The sequence below is a fragment of the Lolium rigidum genome, chromosome 6 (genome assembly GCF_022539505.1).
Source record: "Lolium rigidum isolate FL_2022 chromosome 6, APGP_CSIRO_Lrig_0.1, whole genome shotgun sequence".
Lineage (NCBI taxonomy): Eukaryota > Viridiplantae > Streptophyta > Magnoliopsida > Poales > Poaceae > Lolium > Lolium rigidum.
Genome location: NC_061513.1, coordinates 193,379,115 through 193,386,538, shown reverse-complemented (window position 1 = coordinate 193,386,538; position 7,424 = coordinate 193,379,115). Strand labels below are relative to the sequence as shown.

General features: G+C 40.8%; 2 long non-coding RNA genes across 4 annotated transcripts; both read left to right on the top strand.

Annotated features, from left to right (window-relative positions):
• The first annotated feature begins 246 nt into the window (after positions 1 to 246).
• On the top strand, positions 247 to 1,510 carry LOC124668144. 2 transcript variants are annotated; one of them, XR_006991564.1, is made up of 4 exons: positions 247 to 325; positions 456 to 527; positions 653 to 819; positions 1,461 to 1,510. It is a non-coding gene; the product is annotated as an uncharacterized LOC124668144 (long non-coding RNA). The 2 variants fall into 2 exon arrangements; XR_006991563.1 differs by having other exon boundaries at positions 275 to 527.
• Positions 1,511 to 4,842: 3,332 nt separating this feature from the next.
• Positions 4,843 to 6,103, top strand: LOC124668532. 2 transcript variants are annotated; one of them, XR_006991731.1, is made up of 4 exons: positions 4,843 to 4,918; positions 5,049 to 5,121; positions 5,247 to 5,413; positions 6,054 to 6,103. It is a non-coding gene; the product is annotated as an uncharacterized LOC124668532 (long non-coding RNA). The 2 variants fall into 2 exon arrangements; XR_006991730.1 differs by having other exon boundaries at positions 4,863 to 5,121.
• Positions 6,104 to 7,424: the final 1,321 nt, after the last annotated feature.

The window sequence follows — 7,424 nt, the reverse complement described above, 5'->3', positions numbered from 1 at the left end:
ATTGAATAAGGAATCCGCTGATATTTTATTTGTATTTTTCTGACTTAGTTTGAGTCACTTTCGATCAAATTCTGTTTTCAAATTATTTCCAAATTCTATTTCAGAAAGCTAAATAGAAGAGAAGGAAAAAAAAAAAAACAAGAGCGGAGCCAGGCTACACAAACGTGCAAGCCAGCCAGGCCAGACTCGCGCACGCTCACGCGATGCGATCGAGCGACGCAGCCTACCGTACGCCTGGTCCGCGTTTATCTTTTTTGTGTGTTCCTGATCTGCGGGCCCATCGCCTCGTCAGCTCATCTTCAATCTCCAGCCGGAAAAGAATCCCGTGAGTGCGCGTCCGTTTCTGCCGTTTATTTCCCAAATTAATTGCCGGTGATTTAAGCCACCATTTGACGCACCGTTTCTTCCTACTTAAGCTCCATTCTCTCCTCTTCATTTTCCCTCACTCACCACAGACCGAGAGTCCCCAGCTGCTCGAATTCGGCCTCGCAAGTCCGCTGTACCATCACAGTAAATCGTCAATTCCGGTGAGCACAGTCCATCTTTTGACCTCTAGTTTTCGCCAAACTCTTTCTTTCTTCATTCCGCATCTCTCAGATTTTGATTCGCAATTTTTGGTGCACCACACCGACGACGCTGTATTCAACTGCAGTCTCCGGCGAGCGATTTCTGGCGAACTACTGCACCTTAACGTCCGCTACCTCGTCATAGAGTTCGCCTTGTCAAGCCGAACGCCGCTTCACCGTCGCCAGGGATCATTGAGGATTGTCGACGCCATCAACCACCGAAGCCACATGACCAGCGACGTTCTGTTCCATCGTGAGCAACCTCATTCTTTTCTTCATTTTATTTCTCTTTCCTTGCTACCACATGATTTAGATCCTAAGGCTGACACTAGATCACTTAGATGAAGGGGTACTGTCCAATCAGAATCAGCCACTTGTCACGTCTGTTTACATTTTCGGATATTTTGGACAGAGAAACATAGAAACTTCGAAAAATCATATCTTTAGTTCCGTTTATCGAAATTTAACAAATGAGATGTCCCTGGATTCATAAAAACGTGTAGAATACAGTAGACACATAATATTGCACTTTTGCATCATATTTGTACACAGTTTTTGCAGAAACTCAAATAGAGTATTTTGGCCTTATAAGTAATTCCTTTTGCTTTTAGCAGAGATTTGAACCCTCCGTACAGTAGCATTAGAAAATAAAAATGTTACCTATACATTTCTCTTGTAGTATTTGTTTAGTGTTGTAGATATTTTCTAATGATAGGAAATGTTTTTAATTATTAATTCAACACTAAAATTCTGCCATGACGTCATGCATATAGTTGAAAACCAAAGAACATGTTAAGTGTGTCGTTCATGTTTAATCCATATATTGCATACATATTTTATTTGTGGTTGTCTATATGTTGCTATGTGTTTATGGAGTGAAAATTTTGTTTGTAGATTGTGGTTGTGCTGATTGCAACGAGTGTTTCTGCGAAGAGTGTACCAACACGTCCTCTCACCAAGGCAAGTGACACACACCAAAAGTCCTAGTTTTAACTCTTGCACCGTAGTGTTTTTATAGTAGACATGTCTAGGGTTTATGCTTTGCTTGCTATTAAATCCTAGTAGTTTAGCTACACCACTCCTAGACTCCTTTAGCCGCCATTAAATTTAGTTGTTACCTGCTATGCCGTGGAAAAGGTTTTGATAGAGGTTAAGGAAAAACAACTAAGTTTAATGAATTACCTGGGTGAATGGTGGAGTTATGAAGAGGGTGGCTGTATCAGGGGGCAAGACCCTGGTGCTAGTGCACACTTGCGGAAAGTCACCCAGGCTTAAAGAGATTGTAGACAAACCTTGCTCATTAGCTTCACGTACAACCACATGCTACTATGGCTCGGCTTGACAAAGTATGTTGTATGAACCCGGATCCTAGGGGCCAGGTGGTGGTAGAGGGATACTGTAGGTGGAACGGGGCCCTTAGGGAATGGTTCGGGTGATTACACACAGAAGGTCTCGGCCACGGTCTGCACCTGCCCTCTGAGCAAAATGTGCATCGAGGTAGAAGGATTGACCTGGCCATGTGGGTAAAGGTGTACAACCTCTCGAGAGTGTAAAATCTAAGTACTTAGCCGTGTCCCCGGTTATGGACAACTTGAGCAAACTGACAAGTCCTTGTTCGAAGATCTCCTCATCCCAATTTCTTAAATAAAATTTGATGGGTGAACAAGGGTAGGAAGGTACATTGGGGTTTTACCAATACTACTGTTAATTTGGTACATTGGGGTTTTACCAATGTTACTACTAATTAGATTGAAAGAAAATGTTTTGATAAATGATAGGGAAAATTTGGCTTTATGCAAATTATGCCTGAGCTCTACCAGCCAAATGTACACTTAAGTGTTAGGTTGCCATTTGAGTCCACTATAGTGTCATTTTGCCAATACATTCAAAGTATTGACCATTCGTGGCTGTAACGTTTCATGTTGCAGATGTTTTTAAAAGAGGAGTGAGTTACGATGGTTAGGGTTACGAGTCTATCCTCAACATGCTCGCCTGTGGCACATGAAGACGAAGGACTCCATGTTGTCTATGTTTATTCGTTGTGAAACTCTGATGATATGCTAGCCTTGTGCTATGCAATTTGTAATCCTTTATATAAATTCTGGATCATGCGATGTAATAAAGACATTTGTTTCTTGGTATTACATCTTGTACTGTGTGTGCTAGCGATTGATCCAGGGACTAGCACAGATACGCACAGAGATCGGCACCCTAAAAAGGTGAGGTCGCTACAGATGGTATCAGAGCCAGGTTGACCTTATGTTCGTGACCCTAGGATTGGATTAGAAATAGGAAGACCTTAGGATGAAAAATCTATCAACTTCGGTTTTATTAAAATGATGTTTGCTTTTTGAACCTCTTGTATTCTTACCTATTTCATCTTCAAAAATGTCCCTCATACTTTAGATGGCCTACCTGTTGAAACCATTAAGAAAAGACACATGATGACCTTGTGCCTGAACTGAGGGACTGATGCTTCATGTGACATTTTTCAATTCTGCAAGAAGTGTTTCATGAAGACCAATGAAGAACTTGAAGAAAGACTTCGATGCAGGCTGCGCAACACCCAAATATACATCAAAAGAGTAGAAGAGGAGTTTGGAGTTATCAACATATAAATAGACTAGACCACCAGTAGTTCTCTTTTAGCGAACCAACGATAAAGTAACAAAGTATTGATCTTACCAAAATGTGGTATGACCAACTAGATTGTTTGTGTTTGATTAGTTTGTTTGATGCTTGTTAGATGCTTGTTGTTTGATGAATTGCATTGATTTGCTAGGTTTGGGTAGGAATTTTCTTTAGATCTTTTCCATCTATTCTCATCCATGCTCAACCCAACATGTGTTTTCCTGACAAATCGTCATGAAGACAATCTTAGCAAAACCAACCTGGTGTTTCCTATATATCGAGATGAAGAAAGGAAGAGTGTGAGATACGCAAAACCTAGTTCAGGATCGATAGAAATATTTTCAAAATAGTTTAATAATGGGGATTGAAACATTAATTCAACTCGCCATGGATTTTTTTCCAAACTTGTGAGGTTGACCAAGAGTTAGAATACGAGATTCCATTAATCAAATACGGAGTAATGATCTGGGTGCAGGATGGATTGATCACCATTCCTACTACTCTTATTATTCGCTTTCGTAATGTTGACTTTACGAATCTAGAGAGACATACCTACAAAAGAGATGTCGGCGATTAAGCCTGAACCCTAGGGTGAATAAATATTATACCCTTATAGTATGGCAAGTGTTGCCAAACGTAGGACTACAGTGAGTTTGAAGACCCAGCCACTAGATAGTGGAAGACCTTCAAGTAAGAACAAGGATACCATGAAGTACTCTCACCTTTGTTTTCCGTTTGACCCAAAGAGTAACCCTCCGTGTTAAAAGTAGTCAACAGCCAGCCCATATGAATTAGAAACCCAATGATGAGGAAACCTGCTCAGGTCACCTGGAAGGGATATGTTATTCACTATAAATAAACAACCCCTATTGGAGGTCAGAAGCCATAGATATTTGAAGAGACGATCCAATGCCAAGTCATACCTAGGATCAACCTAGCATGAACCCAAGACCTAAGACTACTTACAAAAGTTTCTTTTAAGGGTGGTAGCCCACCCCAACATATCTCAAACCCACATTTCTTTCTAGCCTTTCTCCAATCTCGAGGACGAGATTCCTTTTAAGGGTGGTAGTCTGTCACATCCCAAAATTTTCCAAATTTTGGAATGTGAAATAAAAATAAAATTTAAGCTTGGTTGGTTGTCTTCATTTAAAATTTACAATGAAATAAAATTTTGGTGTTACTTAATACTATTTCCCAAAAATGGAGTTTTCAAAACATGCATTGCATTCATAAGCATCATGGCATCTTTGCATTTCTTAGGAAAAATTTGAGTGAAATTTAAATTTATAAAGAAACCTTAAACCCAAAGAAATACAAATAAATCCATATAGGCCTTTGTGCCAATTTCAATTTTTTTTAAATGTTTTAAAAGTGATTCCAAAATATTCTTAATTGAATAAGGAATCCGCTGATATTTTATTTGTATTTTTCTGACTTAGTTTGAGTCACTTTCGATCAAATTCTGTTTTCAAATTATTTCCAAATTCTATTTCAGAAAGCTAAATAGAAGAGAAGGAAAAAAAAAAAAAAACAAGAGCGGAGCCAGGCTACACAAACGTGCAAGCCAGCCAGGCCAGACTCGCGCACGCTCACGCGATGCGATCGAGCGACGCAGCCTACCGTACGCCTGGTCCGCGTTTATCTTTTTTGTGTGTTCCTGATCTGCGGGCCCATCGCCTCGTCAGCTCATCTTCAATCTCCAGCCGGAAAAGAATCCCGTGAGTGCGCGTCCGTTTCTGCCGTTTATTTCCCAAATTAATTGCCGGTGATTTAAACCACCATTTGACGCACCGTTTCTTCCTACTTAAGCTCCATTCTCTCCTCTTCATTTCCCCTCACTCACCACAGACCGAGAGTCCCCAGGCTGCTCGAATTCGGCCTCGCAAGTCCGCTGTACCATCACAGTAAATCGTCAATTCCGGTGAGCACAGTCTATCTTTTGACCTCTAGTTTTCGCCAAACTCTTTCTTTCTTCATTCCGCATCTCTCAGATTTTGATTCGCAATTTTTGGTGCACCACACCGACGACGCTGTATTCAACTGCAGTCTCCGGCGAGCGATTTCTGGCGAACTACTGCACCTTAACGTCCGCTACCTCGTCATAGAGTTCGCCTTGTCAAGCCGAACGCCGCTTCACCGTCGCCAGGGATCATTGAGGATTGTCGACGCCATCAACCACCGAAGCCACATGACCAGCGACGTTCTGTTCCATCGTGAGCAACCTCATTCTTTTCTTCATTTTATTTCTCTTTCCTTGCTACCACATGATTTAGATCCTAAGGCTGACACTAGATCACTTAGATGAAGGGGTACTGTCCAATCAGAATCAGCCACTTGTCACGTCCGTTTACATTTTCGGATATTTTGGACAGAGAAACATAGAAACTTCGAAAAATCATATCTTTAGTTCCGTTTATCGGAATTTAACAAATGAGATGTCCCTGGATTCATAAAAACGTGTAGAATACAGTAGACACATAATATTGCACTTTTGCATCATATTTGTACACAGTTTTTGCAGAAACTCAAATAGAGTATTTTGGCTTATAAGTAATTCCTTTTGCTTTTAGCAGAGATTTAAACCCTCCGTACAGTAGAATTAGAAAATAAAAATGTTACCTATACATTTCTCTTGTAGTATTTGTTTAGTGTTGTAGATATTTTCTAATGATAGGAAATATTTTTAATTATTAATTCAACACTAAAATTTCGCCATGACGTCATGCATATAGTTGAAAACCAAAGAACATGTTAAGTGTGTCGTTCATGTTTAATCCACATATTGCATACATATTTTATTTGTGGTTGTCTATATGTTGCTATGTGTTTATGGAGTGAAAATTTTGTTTGTAGATTGTGGTTGTGCTGATTGCAACGAGTGTTTCTGCGAAGAGTGTACCAACACGTCCTCTCACCAAGGCAAGTGACACACACCAAAAGTCCCCAGTTTTAACTCTTGCACCGTAGTGTTTTTATAGTAGACATGTCTAGGGTTTATGCTTTGCTTGCTATTAAATCCTAGTAGTTTAGCTACACCACTCCTAGACTCCCTTAGCCGCCATTAAATTTAGTTGTTACCTGCTATGTCATGGAAAAGGTTTTGATAGAGGTTAAGGAAAAACAACTAAGTTTAATGAATTACCTGGGTGAATGGTGGAGTTATGGAGAGGGTGGGCGTATCGTGGGGCAAGACCCCGGTGCTAGTGCACACTTGCGGAAAGTCACCCGAGCTTAAAGAGATTGTAGACAAACCTTGCTCATTAGCTTCACGTACAACCACATGCTACTATGGCTCGGCTTGACAAAGTATGTTGTATGAACCCGGATCCTAGGGGCCGGGTGGTGGTAGAGGGATACCGTAGGTGGAACGGGGCCCTTAGGGAATGGTTCGGGTGATTACACACGAGAGGTCTCGGCCACGGTCCGCACTCGTCCTCCGAGCAAAATGTGCATCGAGGTAGAAGGATTGACCTGGCCATGTGGGTAAAGGTGTACAACCTCTCGAGAGTGTAAAATCTAAGTACTTAGCCGTGTCCCCGGTTATGGACAACTTGAGCGAACTGACAAGTCCTTGTTCGAAGATCTCCTCATCCCAATTTCTTAAATAAAATTTGATAGGTGAACAAGGGTAGGAAGGTACATTGGGGCTTTACCAATGCTACTGTTAATTTGGTACATTGGGGTTTTACCAATGTTACTACTAATTAGATTGAAAGAAAATGTTTTGATAAATGATAGGGAAAAATTGGCTTTATGCAAGTTATGCCTGAGCTCTACCAGCCAAATGTACACTTAAGTGTTAGGTTGCCATTTGAGTCCACTATAGTGTCATCTTGCCAATACATTCAAAGTATTGACCATTCGTGGTTGTAACGTTTCATGTTGCAGATGTTTTTAAAAGAGGAGTGAGTTACGATGGTTAGGGTTACGAGTCTATCCTCAACATGCTCGCCTGTGGCACATGAAGACGAAGGACTCCATGTTGTCTATGTTTATTCGTTGTGAAACTCTGATGATATGCTAGCCTTGTGCTATGCAATTTGTAATCCTTTATATAAATTCTGGATCATGCGATGTAATAAAGACCTTTGTTTCTTGGTATTACATCTTGTACTGTGTGTGCTAGCGATTGATTCAGGGACTAGCACAGATACGCACAGAGATCGGCACCCTAAAAAGGTGAGGTCGCTACATTTCCACTTGCTAAAACCACGGTTTTACCTT